The 15,661-nt window shown below is 34.3% G+C and overlaps 1 protein-coding gene across 3 annotated transcripts in view; it reads right to left on the minus strand.

Annotated features, from left to right (window-relative positions):
- The window catches only part of Btl (fibroblast growth factor receptor), an 88,048-nt gene extending 72,979 nt beyond the window's left edge, over positions 1-15,069 (minus strand). For all 3 annotated transcript variants that reach the window (XM_073077445.1, XM_073077444.1, XM_073077447.1), the window contains exon 1: positions 14,873-15,069. The gene's annotated coding sequence lies outside the window, so the exon portion shown is untranslated. The remainder of the gene's footprint in view (positions 1-14,872) is intronic.
- Between the last annotated feature and the right edge of the window lie 592 nt (positions 15,070-15,661).

Here is a 15,661-nt window from a genome sequence, read left to right on the forward strand (position 1 = left end):
CCACGTGCGCTAGACAAGGTAGGAAGATAGCCAATAAAATGCACTTCACGTACAAGGAAGTGGGTATCATTTGTCATGGCAATAGAAATATTAATCGGCTGTGCTCGGCGATATTTTTGAATATTCTATGAACTAGTCTTTCTATCTGGCGCCCAATGCCATAACAATATCCTTGGAAGGCTATTTCTATGATAACACATTTTGTCTAATTGTCTGGTGACAGTCTGATTTTCTTCAACAATATTTTTGAATATTTTACGAACTAGGCTTTCTCTTTGGCGCCTGTTGCCATAACAGTATCCTTATAGGGCTGTTAGTATGAAAAAACAAAAATGCATGCAACTAATTGTTTTTTTTTGTCTATGGTTTTGTCTGGCGTTACGATTCATAGATACTTTGCAACTTCCGTGATTTGATTTCTGAAGTTTGACAAATTTTTCCTTCCGCGTAACGGTTTTCGAAAACAACATTTTAGGTAGAAACTTTTTATATTTTACGTATTTTTTTTAAAAGAAAGAGATCCTATGTCATTTGACGATAAAAAGAATATTTTTTCAATAACTATTATAAAACCGTAATAATAATTATGGTGAATATTGTTGTATACAATCGTTAATTTTTCCACTTTTTGAGTAGTTTTTACACTCTAGCAACATTATGATTGCCAGTGGCGCTCCTGGCATTAGCACAGAAAAGTTTATCGGACCATAAAGTTATTTTTTTCGCTACGACCATCTTTATCTATGGTTAAAATTCCTTCCTTTCAGCATAGACAATACAATATTTTTACAGACAATTATTTTTAGTCATAATTAATTATCCAAGAGGGCAACAGGTGGCGCTACGTAGATAATTCAGCCAAGATGGCCACTTATCTTCACCGTACCACGCTAATAAATTATTTCGCGAACAATGCCTGAGGAAATATTTACAACAATTTTATGCAACACGTTATACAATAAATAACGATGCATTGCAAATTGATGGTAATCAATTGTGTTTTACATGTAAATGGATATAAAATGGCGGTTTGCACTGACAACATTATGTTTATGGCAGATAGGCATACACTCGGAGAAAAAAGAAAGACAACGCATTGTACTCGTACGTTGCACTAAAAGTTTAAAACATAACTAACTTTCGATGCTCGAGTTCAATATAATAATGGTTTCAGGATGCTGATGGGACTAGTCCATCAGGGATGTTTGCAGAAGTTCATGTAAACTGTTTTTATACCATAATGCGAAAAAGATGCAGCTCCCTGATGTACCTTGTCCGGGATAGCTCCAACAGTATCCTGAAGATGATAAGCAATAGAGTTGACTGTAGTTATATATTTCATTGCAGCCTTCTACATTGAAATTTTTTAAGTATCAAATGTAAATGAGTCTTTGTAACTATAAATAAATAATTAAATTATTATTATAACTTGTTCTTGTGGGATTTATAGTGGCGTGATAGTAAATATAATAATTCTGAACTGTTTATGTGAAGTCAAATACAATTATTGCCCTCTTCAATAACACACGATGGCATTTTTTGTTTTTTTCGTACTTATTAATATAACAATAACTTAACGATTCATCTAAATTTTTTTCATTATTTTGAAAACTGAGCTCAATCGTTATTTTTAAATTGTATGACTGTGTGATACGTTTACCCAATGCAAAACGACAGAATTCGTTATAGGTACTTCAATATTTTAAATTGAATTTGGAAATAATATGTCGTCTAAGGTCAAATACTCGTAGCTTGTTCTCGCGGTGCAGTCTATCTACCTTTTATTGTCTGAGGTTTAGTTGATAGTCATACGTGTTTCCCTTGGCTGGGATCTGAGTTTGACTTCCTTTAAATCGAAAGCCCTTCCGTTTAAAGGTTGGTAAACTCATTTAAATGTTAAATGTTACTAGTATTTGTACAGAAAAGGACGTAAAACGTATGTGATGAAAATATATTCATTCTCTTGCGTTTATGTAGGACTGACCTTTAAAAATATATTTTCTTTTTAACATTTCAAAGAGTAGGTATCTCACCTTTTTGGCATACCTAGCAGTCCGTTATTGTCATAGATATATTATATACACTATTGTACACAAATAGATATATTTTAGGCGGCCAGTGCTAAAATATATATTAATTAGTAAACTGCTGCTCATTAGCAAGGGTTTATTATTGGTAACTGACGTAAATAATTACAATAAAACAGTATTCTGTGATAAAATTTATGATCCATGATTCACTAAGTAGATGAAATAAACGATTTTTAATTTTTATATGCAATTATTTTAAACCCGACAATTCTTTTTTTTCACTATGACAGATTACGTAATAAAACTAAGGATTAAAACCATAAATAATATAATAAAAACAAATAAGGATGTGTAATATTAGGTTCGCGTGTAGTAACAAATTCAGTTTTACGTGAAATCCATTAAAAAGTAATACAGTATAGCAACAAAACAGAATTATTAGCATGCGAATATCACGAAAAATACTCTTAGCCAAATCTCTTCAACAGGACAGTCTTGCTGTCGTCGGCTTTAATTGAAATTTATTGCGTCTCATGCGATCGAAACGTGAAATGACACTTGCCGCGTTTCTGAACACACAATACTCAATCTTATTGTCGGTTAACTAAGTCTTATATCGAATACTATGTTTTGACAAGTCCACTCCGTTTCTTCGTGTCTTAATATTTATTGTCGTTGAATTAGGGATGTTCCGTAATAGAAATTATTGTTGAAATACCCGAAACCGTAACCGAATTTTAAAAAGTTTCGAATATTTTCGGATAAGAGCAGACTCTAAATGAGAACCCGGTATGAAAAGTTTTCGACTAACCAAGTCGTCGTCATACTTTACAAATATAATATCATTAACTACGAGTATTTGTATTTTAGTACGCGACAGCCTAGGGTAATAATTTTCGAGCGTAGGTTCGTATATTTACATTATATGAATGTATCATATGTTGGCAAGACCTGCAGCTCAAACAACTTAACGAAATTTAACACATGTGTTGTCGTTAAACTCATCTAAATCGTAGAAGTGACATAAGCTGTTTTTAAGCAATCGGTTTTTTTTACCCGAATTGTATAATAATACTTAAAAATCCTAAAAATGCAACATCCGTGTGCGAAAATATCAGGCAATGCAAAATAATTTCATATCGGTAACGGCAACCGAACCCGACATAATTTAAAAAATCCGTACCCATATCGAGATCCGAGATACCACATCCATACATCCCTACGTAGAACAATCGAAGATAATGTACCACTCATGTGATTTGAGACAATCACTGAACGTATTCGGTTTATTAAATTACCGTCTGAACGCTGTTTACTGTCTGTTTTGATTTTGTGACCGTAGATAACAGGTTTAGCTTTATATCTGGGGTTCCCAACCAGTGTCTGTGGACCACCAGTGTTCCGCAGAAGCTAAATTATGGTCCGCAAACAATTTTAAATTTAGAGGACCCTTTATTAAATTTAGCCGTTTGAAAGTAAGTGATGATTTGCGTGTAACTTTGAGTAAGAATGTTAGTCCTAGGATAGTTGAACTTTGTCCCTGTAGTACCGGGAACAGAATAGGGCTACGGTATCCCCTGCCTGTCGTAAGAGGCGACTTAAAGGGGCTTCCAGGGTTGCGGGCAGCAAGAGTGGGAACTCAAACCGTCTAGTTAGCGACCCCGGGAAGAACAGTTTGTGTGGTCGCATATCGCTGTAATCAAATTCAAATTTCAGTTTGATTATTACATTTTATTTTTATTGTACCTATATAGTGGTCCCTGCTTACAAGAATGTCATAAAAGTGGTCCTGACCTAGAAAAGGTTGAGAACCTATGCTTTATATCGACATTTATGACCTTTAACCGAGGAATCCGCATATAATGGCATTTATAAAGCATTCGATTTTATGCCCAATGTGGGTGTTTATCCTAAGGTTTATGATTATTTAGACTTAAGGCTATAAAAAGGTTGGGAATCACTTGTATTGTATATTGGAATTATCTTGTATTTGTTTATATAAAAACTGTTTAGATTTTGTAAAGTTATTAAGAATTAATATAATCGTTTTAGATACAGAATCTCATATATTTTTTATAAGGCTATGGTAATTTTTATATTTATTATGTTCCTATTTGAAAATTAATAAGTACCTACCCTTATTACAGTAATGGTAAATATGAGAAGAACAAAATTAAAGATTAGGAATAGGTATATTTTTTTATAAAAACAGACAAAATGGAAAGATAAAAATAAAATTGTTTAAAAATAGTTATCAGTTAAAAGTCGAAGTAATTCTGCAGTTCAATAAAATTCCATCAAAGATTTTATTTCATAATGTCCTTTTAAAACGTGACGCGTGGTCTACATATCCATAATTGTCCCATTACGAGCCCATTTTGAGGTCACTCGGGTTGATAATAATGGGATAATGTTCTGGAATGCTTTTACCCGTAGATGGATATTTTGATGGAAGCTTTTTAGATCGCAGTTTGCTTTTTCACTCTTATAGCCAACCATTTCAATAGCAACCCATATGTTTCTTATAAATGATGATATTTGTAAGAGTTTGAAAATAGACACTCTTAAATCGTAGAATGATGTTGTAACGCCTTTATCTGACCTTTCAGAGCTTGCAGAATGACCCCAAAAATGTTTAGAGGGCATGTATGACAAAAACAATTACACGAGGCGATTGGACTTAGGACTCTTATACACGAGCGACAGCCCGCGCCGCTGACCCCCGCCGACTGTTGCCGCTTGTCGTAAGCAACTGCTAGCTAGAGTCGGAATCGTCTGACTATCTTACCGCTCGCTTACAGTCGCTCGTATGTTTTCACCCTAATTCAGAGGTAGCATCTCGTAACGCCTCTGCTTCCGACTCCAAATAATATTTTTGATTTTATATCCCTGCCAGTGACTTGCTATCAGGCGGACTACAAGCTCGTATCGTCATCGACCCATTACTATCCCACTGCTGGGTACGGGTCTTCTCAGAATGAGAAGGATTAGGCCATAGTCCACCGCACTGGCCAAGTGCGTATTGGTAGACTTCACATACCTTTGATATGTTTTTTTATATAAATACCTTACAGGTATGCAGGTTTCCTCACTATGTTTTCCTTCACCGTTTTAAGCAAGTTATAATTAATTTTTAATACACACATAACTTCGAAAAATCAGAGGTGCCTAGGATTTGAACCTCGGACCCCTCGTTCGAGAGGCCGAGTTTATAAACCATTAGGCTATCTGCTTTTTATACAAGTACGTATGCCACTTCAATAAAAAAACTCTTTAGAAAATAACACTATTCCCCTTCCAAAACTGATATGTGACAGGTTGTCGGCATTTCGAGCCACGACTACCTTTAAACTATAATTAATTTAATTGCTCCATTAATTATTTCCTACGTTACAGACCTAACGGAAGCTGATAACAGCGGACGCAGATAACGTCAGGAGATGACCTCTCGCAGATCGATCGCATCCCTTATTTCAATGTCATGTGTACTTGCCATTTTCTCATATAATGCATAAATGCATTAAGTGCAGTTTTTAATAATAAAGATGTGGCAAAAGCATGCAGAAACAGAGATGTAAATTCATCATTTAGATGTCTGTCTGGCCAGGGATCGAACCCGGGACCCATCGCGCGTCAGACCAGTATGGTGACCGCTCCGCTACGCGGGTCGTCGATAAACAGATTTATTACAGCAAACCACCAGTTTAGGGCGCACTTAAACTTTTCAGACCTTTATTAATTTACAATATCTATATTCGCCTTTGTAGCTGCCAACGTTTTTGAAACCTTATTTAAAACCTTTTGCCCGCGGGTTCGCTCACGATCAGAGAAAGCTCTTAATAATAGTTTTACCTATCCCTCGGTAACTGTACTTTTATTGGAAAATATGTGCCTAATGACCTTGTCTGTGCGCTTAAAATGTGTGTACAAAATTGCAAGGCAATCGGTTTTGTATAGTCCGCTCTGAACATAGAAATGAACCTGCTCGCAACAACTTCAGAGCGGACTAGAAGTTTGGCGCGAACTATACTTAAGACGTGAAAGCGTAGCAAACAAAGAAACTCACTTTTGCATTATAATATTATAGTTAGGATATCTCGGTTAAGTTATAGTTAAATCCTCGTGTGTTTCTTTACTACCATAAATTGCAAAACACACTCGCATATAAAGCGAGGCTTATTTTATTTGTCAAAAAGGTCATTCTTTCTGCTTATCCCGGGTCATTCTCCTACCCTTGACAATAATATCCCAGATTACGATCATTACTGCCCCTCCCGTTGCTCGTAAGGAATAATTTTGACGTTTCATACCAAAGATTTATCTTAATTCTTTTATTTCTGTGTGAATTTGCATATGAATGTACGCAAACTCGATTGTATACTTACACGATTTTAATGCATTCGAGTTATCAAGTTACGTCTCTATTTATCCCAAGTGCCTTATTTTATGTACATTATGGTTCAGATTATATTTGGTATGATAAAATCATTTATTATTATGTATAGGAAATGACGTATGTATGTGATAACATAATTGATGACAGTTAACTTGTTAAATTACGATTTAGGGGACCCATTTCAGACTTTTTAAATGATATAAATAGAAAACATTGGTTCTGTACCAATGTGATACTCGCAAGAATCCCGATTTGAATCCCGGCTTGGACAACGCGAGATAGAAAGGTTTCAATTCTTGCCTCAGTCTAGATGTTTGTCTACTCATATTTTTTGTGCCCATGGCTTATTCAAATGATATTTTTTTAATATGAAATTTTCCAAACATCATTAAAATAGTAACTAATTGAATTAAACATTAATTTAAGAGGGTTCTACTTCATACAATTGTCTTGACTTAAACCAAACCCATGGTGGCTCTACAGCTAAGCCAATGATGTAACGAGGAAGGGATCCGCATGACGTTTGCATACAAGTATGTCATTTGAAGATATAATTGACTTTGTTATGCAATACGAATACACTACAGACGGTATAAAAACTAATGTTACGTACAACCGTACATACTAATCAGGTGACGTATATACATTTGGTTGCATTAAAATTCAAGGAAATTCATTGAACTTATATCGAAGCCAAATGACTTCCTATGTAAAATTATGTAACTATGCCTATTTTTTATTTTTAGAGACAAACTTCTATGGGCCACGCCTTATTTTATCAAATGATTTATTTATGAGATCACATTATTTATTTATGTAATTTTTCTAGATTAATCTTTTCAGAAAACTCTAAATATTAAAATTTCAGTAAAAGCCTCAAAAAGTCGGTTCACGCGTTTGTAAGATTGGTACCTAAATAGCACTACAAAAATATTATTAAAAATGTTTTTGATAATTTGATATTTGACAATAAGCGATGCCTATGCGTTTTCAAAGAGATTTTGAGTTACTAACAAACATTACCCCTTTTATTATAGAACCTTTAACTATCTACTTTATTAAAATAAAGTATGTCTGATTGAGTGTTCACTCAATCTAGAAATAACATTACTTAGAAAATCATAGCAATTCCTTAAACTACACTTATAAGCACCAAGAAAATATTTTCGAAATTCATCCCTTAAGGCATTAAATAGATGATTAAAGTTTGTTATAAACAAATCATCAATACCTTCGAAATGGAAATAGCTTGAAAATATCCTTCAATATTTATCCAAATCTCCTTATAGTTTCTAGTAAGATCTTATCACAATGGAGATAAGTTCAAACTCCAATAACTCTATAGTTAAACCATCATAATTTACTCCAATGCTTTATTACAAGGGAATAAAGTTAAAATTTCAACTGAATAAAGATATAAGTGTAGTTTACCAATCATAATACAGGGGGAACTCCACGGAATTCAAGAATAGAATTGTCACTTGAGGAAACTAATTTAAGCTAGACGAAATTTAATATTACCGTACGTTATTTAAAAGTAGTAATAGCCTTGAAATTCGGCCTCACACGGTCCGGGGTTTGAATCCCAGATACCTAGATATTGTCGAAATTGTGTATATGTGAATCTTTAACCAACTGCATATAAAGACGGTCTACCTAAAGCAAATGTACTGTCAATCCTGAGGGATAAAATCGTTACCTCAGATGTAAGTCAGCGACTACACCTTTCCACCAAGACGCAAAAATAATTTCCGCCTGTAGTATTAATTGTGATACCCCCGGGCTATAATCACTCTACCACCTTTGATAACCTACTAAAAAGTACATTGTTGGCGTAGCGAACTACCTCTGAAATGAGATCCCCGCAATATGTTAAGTCATTAGACAATTTTTATAATCCTTGAATTAAGCGTCTTAAGTACTGTATGACGCAGATATTAACTCTATGAAACTCTACAAACTACAAAACACTTCAACTCAGAAAAAACCCCGAGAAAATTTTTCACGTCATCAACGGAGTTGGAAACCTGAGACAAAAAATAATAAATAAACACACTGCCAAACCACTGATGGTGTCGAGAACTGACTCAAACGAATTAATCTATTTTCGCGTTTATTGAACAATAAAACCATATTATTATTCTACTCAGGGTTGCCACTCTTGGTTTTGAGAAAGTAAATTATTTGAATTTAAATACATATTTTTTGAGTCTTTTTTACTATGTCTATATAGTGATGAAGGGGCACCGCCGTCACAACTTTTTTTATGCAGCATGCAGTCCACCTAAAGGTAAGTGGCGACTGTCGCCCATGGACATCTGTAATCAATCCCAGATAGGATTACATTTTTCCTGAGGTTGACCACAGATACGTTGCTACCCCTGATGACTGAGTTGAAATGGATAAGTATATCTCCCTTACCACTCCCTTCAAAGTGCAAGACAGCAGCGTTTAACACTGCTATTATTAGGCAGATATAGGTGCGGCGGTGGTGCCGCCTGATCGAACCACAGACGGTGGTATCCAGGTGGTAGAACCGTCTGTGGTCATATATTATTTAAACACTTTTTATCTTGTAAATTATTTTACTTATCTTTTATTGGTAGCCCTAGCTGCACTCTTTTAAAGCTTTCAGTGACGCTCAATTTCACGGACCTAATCAAATTTATGGACTTTCGGCCGCTAGTATGTATAGTCTATGATATTTCGGAATATCTGGGCTAGTACGATAACATTAGACTTACTGTTCTGTAATTTTAGGTCCTTTGTGGTATATGTAGATATCTTGCAATACTCGATATGTTATGAGGAACGTTAGATTTACTGAAATTCATCAATGATTGTCTACGTCGGGTAGACAATACCATAACGGTCTGATGCGCAAAGGATTCCGGGTTCGATGACTGGCCAGACAACATCTGAATTATGAATTTGGATATCTGTTCATCCACAAACACACAACGAGCACCCACGACACAAGGATACGAATCCTAATACGAGTCTGTGAGTGAAGAAAGCTTCTTAAAAGGACCCAAGTACTTGGGTGGTGGAGGACATTACAAAAAGATCTTAATGTCGCTAAATACTCGTAAATACTTAAAATCAAGTCAAAGACCATATTAAACGCTTCTCAAACCATTAAGACAGATAATGTAAAAAGCCACTCAATTCCCAACTTTGATCATCTTTGATCACCGTTGATCAAAGTGCAAGCCACACAAAAATATCCAGAAGACATTTATTTTTTAAACTTCCGAGTAAAATGACGATAAACCCAGTTTGCGTAAACGTTTTAACCTAAATATAAAATTACTGAATTCCATATATACTTATACTTACTTATGTACGTATACCACTTAGGTATAATTAGATTTGGATGAATCGAAATACTTTAATTATAAGCGAGTACTTGCTCCGCCAATAGCTCCAAGCGGGGTATTCAGTACCTAGCAGTGGGATATTTTTTTAAAGAACCACCAGATGGCAGGGGTTTACTATCACCAATGAACATCTAACCAACTTCACATAGAACAGGATCTTCCTGAGGTCGATCACAGGTGCATTGTGATTCCTGAGGACTGAGATGTTTTCATTGATGTATGCAGGTTGTATTAACATTTAAGTAGCAAGTAAACAAAAAATAGTCCACCGGATGTTAAATCTACCACCGATTAATATTAGGTATATATAAACATTAGAGTAAATACATCGCTAAGATAAGAACCCTATTCCAAAATAAATAAGGTCTCTCACTAATTTTATACAATCAACACCAGATAGCCTAGTTGTTAAGAAACTCGGCCTCACGATCGAGGAGTCCGAGGTTCAAATCCCAGGCACCTCTGATTTTTTAAAGTAATGTGCGTATTAGAAATTAATTATCACTTGCTAAACGGTGAAGGAAAACATCGTGAGGAAACCTGCATACCTGAGAGATTTATAAAAAAAAATCTCAAATGTATGTGAAGTCTACCAATACGCACTTGGCCAGCGCGGTGGATTATGGCCTAATCCTTCTCATTAAGAGAGGAGACCCGTGCCCAGCAGTGGGACAGTAATTTTTATAATATGTAATCTAATTCTGAAATAAATGATTATTATTATTATGAACCAGATAGGATAAGAATACTCCCGAGGTCGACCATTACATATAAATAGGTACATAATCCACACAAACAATTATAAAAGGTAGATAATGTGCTCTACTAAGGCATTCACCTATCAATGTTTAGTAACCCATTTAACCAGAGTCAACGAACCATCTATTTACAGATGGCGTCTGCGGCCGATTTTTTCTGTCACCAACACATTAATCATCAACCTCCATCCTCCAGCCAGTGTCGGCTACTATTCATATAGTAGTAAAAAAAAACTCTTTGTAGTAAGAAAGCTTTCGAGTTTAAACAAACGCTCAGAAGTTTTTAACAGTTCAAACTATTTCTATTCTGCCCTATTTCTACCTAATCACTGTGAAGCGCTTAGGTGTTTGCATTTGATGTGCTATATGAGATGTTGCAAGTCCTCAGCGGTAGTGGTAGCGGACCGACCTGTGGTAGAACTCTAATCCTATCTGGGTTTGATTTATGACGTCCATGAGCAGCAGTTGCCACTTATCGTCAAATGGGCTTTACGCTCGTTTGTTGCTTCAATTCCATTAAAACTATGGCGTAACTGAAGGATAAGAGTAATTTGTAAGTATTGCGGTGGTGCACATTCATTAGTCATTTCTTTATATTCTTTATTATATTCTTTATCCTTACTAATATTATAAATCCGAAAGTAACTCTGTCTGTCTGTCTGGTTGTCTCTTCTTCACGCCCAAACCACTGAAGCGATTTTAATGAAATTTTGTACAAGGATAGTCTGAGACCCGAGAAAGGACATAGGATAGTTTTTATCCCGGAAATCCCACGGGAACTAGATCTAAGATCGATTAATCGGAGAATCGATCTTTTGGACCCAAAACATCGATTATTTTAATCGATATTAGTAAGGATGGAATCGTAAACTATGCAGTTGATCAAGTGATGATCTTTAGCAAAGTTGAAGTTACGAATTTTCAGTTTTATGTATGTTATATTATTTTCTTTTAAACGCGGGCGAAGCCGCGGTCATAAACTAGTTATCACTAAATTTACCACGACAGAGGCTAGTTGGGGTCCATTAAACAAAAATACACATAGTTACGCAATATTTACACAATTTAAATTTCAGAAACTGCGAAAATCTGCAATAAACAATCCCTCTCCTCCTACCCATCCATAAATAATAAAGTACTGGAACCACAAAATAACTAAAATAATAATGATTAATTAATGTAGACTAAACTAACTTGTAACTAACATTAGCCGGTTTAAATCAGTCGCCGGAGCAACAATAAAGAAGCAGCAAGAGCTAACTCATTAGGCGTTCTAAATTAGTCGCCAGTATAACAAAGGACTTAAAGGTATGGTATTTATGGTTCATCTGTTCCACCGCCACACATCGCCTGCCTTATTACTACTTGCCATATTCTAATTAAAAGATTGTAGTAAAATATTTATTTCTCTGCGCCACCTTAATATGGCTAATTGAAACGAAAATCGGATTACATTGGATTGTATTGGAAGTGGCATACTACCACACAAAAATACATAGACATAACTAGAGATCTAGAAGAAATATTCAATTCGTTGTAACAGATATGACACGCAGATCGTAGCCTGGATGGGAATCGAACCCGGATCTGCGTGTAATCATCGATCTGTTTGGTATAGATAAACTGATACTGGTGACCACACAATATCTCGAAACGATAAAAAATCTTAATAAGGACTCCAGTATAATGTTCCCATTTTTATTAATACTTAATTTCATAAGAATACTACCTATAAATATGTATAAAAACACCCCAACATTCAACATTTACAATTAAAGCATAAAAAAGCATTACTTGAGTCAATAATCCGCATTAATTTTATTTACTACCCTGCCGTACTAACTACATACAATAGACAAGCGTTTAATGAAGACAGCTGCTTTAGCAATAGATTAGGAACATCTTCAGGCCTTTTTTGCTAAGGAACAAACCACGTGCAAGGCACACGTTATGCGTGACCGTCGGGACAGCGGCAACTGTGGAGCGGCAACATTTTTTTTTTATTAACGTTCATCTTTTCATAAACTATTGTTTTTGTGTTTGTTTCTTAAAAGAAGTGATCTCATTAACCGCTAAACGTATTTAGATGGAACCTAACTTAAATATGCGATACAATTTATGGAGGCAATTTATCAAAAATCTAATCAGAAAACTATGAAGAATTTATGAAAGTACGGGGTACGTCCAATGTAACGTTAAAACAGTTGTAATTGTTTACAGTTAATGGAGAAAAATATTTAAAGATAATCTCTCAACAACTGTAATTACTTCTCAAAACAATGATCGTTTACTCAGTAGTGTGCATTAAATATAAAACAACAAATGTAATTAACGAATTCCATTTATAAATGTGTTTATGATTATACCGTGCAAGACAAGTTATATTCATATTATTTTAAAATAAATATTTTTTCAACACATATCTTGACGACTTGTTAGTTTTTGTAAACATTTTTAAAATTTTAAATATGTTTATTTTGTTGATTCATGCTCAACCTTGTTTAGTTAGTGTCAATTAGAAGTTATTTATTTAATTAAACCCTGACATACATATAAACCACCACAAACTTTTAAAGTTTACTTAATAAAATAGTTTAGGCGTTATCCATATTTATTCTTTTTATTAAATTAATGAAAAATAGTTAACTAAAAAAAACTATCTAATGCAAAAAACTTAACCAAAATATTATTAAGCCAAATTTAGAATTACAAATAAGTAAAAATCTTTAAGTAAAGTAAAGAAATATAAAGTAATGTGTGTGCAGCAAAGCATCTCACAAACATTTTTCCAAAAAAAACTATTACAAAAATCTTATCAACAATACTAAAACGACTCTTATGTCTCTCGTTGTTCTGTTAGCAACAAAAACACATTGTTCGCCACGCGGTGTGCGTTACGCGGGATGAATGCTAAGGGATCACTACCAGCCTTGGACCGCCTTGCTTGGGACGCTACATGTCCCTACCACGCACTGGAAATACAACACTGACTAATTAAGTTTTAAAGGAGATAACTGTAAATGTCACAAAATATCTGCGAATATTTATGTCATACGAGTACTTTTTGAAAAATAAGATTCTATTTTCTATTAAGGGGGTTACCTTAACTCCATAAATATTATCTAAGCAATCTACTAATGTTTTAACTAACAAAGATCGAAAATAGACAATTTGCATACAAGAATAGTTAAATTATTTATATAATAATTATTATATTATCTTGTAAGGAAATCATTGGATAAATTCAATTAATAACGGACATTAGTGGATACATCTAAAATTCCTTGTAAAAATGGATGAAAGTACGGGGTATAAATGCTAATACCTATATAAGGAAATCCTATAGATTTTTTTCTTTTTCTAGACTAAACGGTTTAAGTGATAAATTGTATGTATCAATTGATGGACAGACTTATTACAGTTAAAGTTTTATTAAATAGAAATTGATTATTAATAAGAACATTTTTTTATATTTTTAAGTAAGCTTTATACTTAAAAACTTTAATCTGATGCTTTTGGGAAAAGATGTAAGAATCAAAATTTATCTTCGCCTCCTCAGAGACGCCAAAAGAAATACAAAAGTACCTGTACCTACAAGTACCTGTGTAAAAGTACCAAATATTTTTCTGATACTATACGTACAGTCGTACACGTGCACTATATATTTTTAATTTTTCGCATTAAATCTTTCCAACACCATTTCCTACAAACCTGTATAATTTGACATACATAAATTTTGGATAAGATTTTTACGTTCCAATTTTATAAATATAAACTTATTCGCGGGTAAAACCACAAGTATATTGTAACCACACACAGATACGTCAACTCTACTCATTTGTATACATTGGTTTATTCGTAGAAGGTTGCGCTAACGCTACGCATTTTTATCGTAGCACCTGTAGCCATAGTCAAGGTGTAAACATTTATTTATACTTTATACAGTGTGAGTATATAAAATGTGTTCACATTTTAATTTAAAAAATATATTTTACAACACTTAGATTTACTTTATTTACATGTTATTTTATCCTGCTATTGTTTACACGTCATTCGTTACATTCTTATTCAATATCATAGTAAAATTAAAATTGTTTTGTAAAAGGTGCACAAATATTTGAATAAAAGGACAACTATAAAAAGTAACAACATCTGCCCAGAACAGGCGGCGTAGTAGCGTCTCCAACTATTCCAATAATCCGCAGGATTCTCGCTAATCGTGATTCATAGATATGAAACTAATTATGTTTTCATACACGCCGCCGGGCTATATTTAATTATATCTTAAAATAACACAAATCCGCTTACCAGCTTCTGGGAAGGAACACAATTCTCGCAGACCATCCACGTCACGAAAGATGAACTAATTGTCACTTACTAAATGGTCACAAAAAATTCAATGCATTCACTTCACTGAAGTCACTTCAGGTGATATCGAAATCGGATTTTCAGACGAGCGCGCGACCCGCGTCCGCACTTCACGAAGCTCGGGTTAAGACTGAAGATAATCAGGAGCTTTCAGCGTTGCGCGTGCGCCGGGCGGGCTACACGCTATATATTTATCCCTCTCGTGTGTATAGTATTAGCGTGTATTGTTTTATTTCCGTTTCGCTCTAACCGAATGTCGTTGCGTGGAAATTAAGAAAACGCAACCGCTGCCGTGTTACGTAACGGTGATTTATTCCGTCGTTTGATTGATGATTTTTATGTTTTCGTCTCGTTTTGTTAATGTTGGCGTATATTCAATTGTACTGTAATTAATGGTTTTGGACTATTGTATTGGAAAAATTGTTATAATACGCAGTAGCTCCAAAGTACTCCAAACTGTATAAAATGGTATTCATATTAGGAGTGCTACGTGATAATTTGAGAATTGTAACGTACAACAAGAAATTTAACAAGACGACAACCCAAAAAATATAAATAAACATTGACTGTTCTTGGCTTCCATATACAAAAATACTTCTATATACAAAAGTACATACAAGTATTACAACGATTTATTTCTAATGAAGTAATCTTGCGCTTTCAAAAATAATAAATCATATCCATTCATATAATTTAATAATACAGCAACGCTGTCACAGTTCAGTGATT

Source organism: Epargyreus clarus, unplaced genomic scaffold (assembly GCF_041222505.1).
Source record: "Epargyreus clarus isolate Ecla_fem2 unplaced genomic scaffold, WU_Ecla_fem_2.2 ptg000010l, whole genome shotgun sequence".
Taxonomy (NCBI): domain Eukaryota; kingdom Metazoa; phylum Arthropoda; class Insecta; order Lepidoptera; family Hesperiidae; genus Epargyreus; species Epargyreus clarus.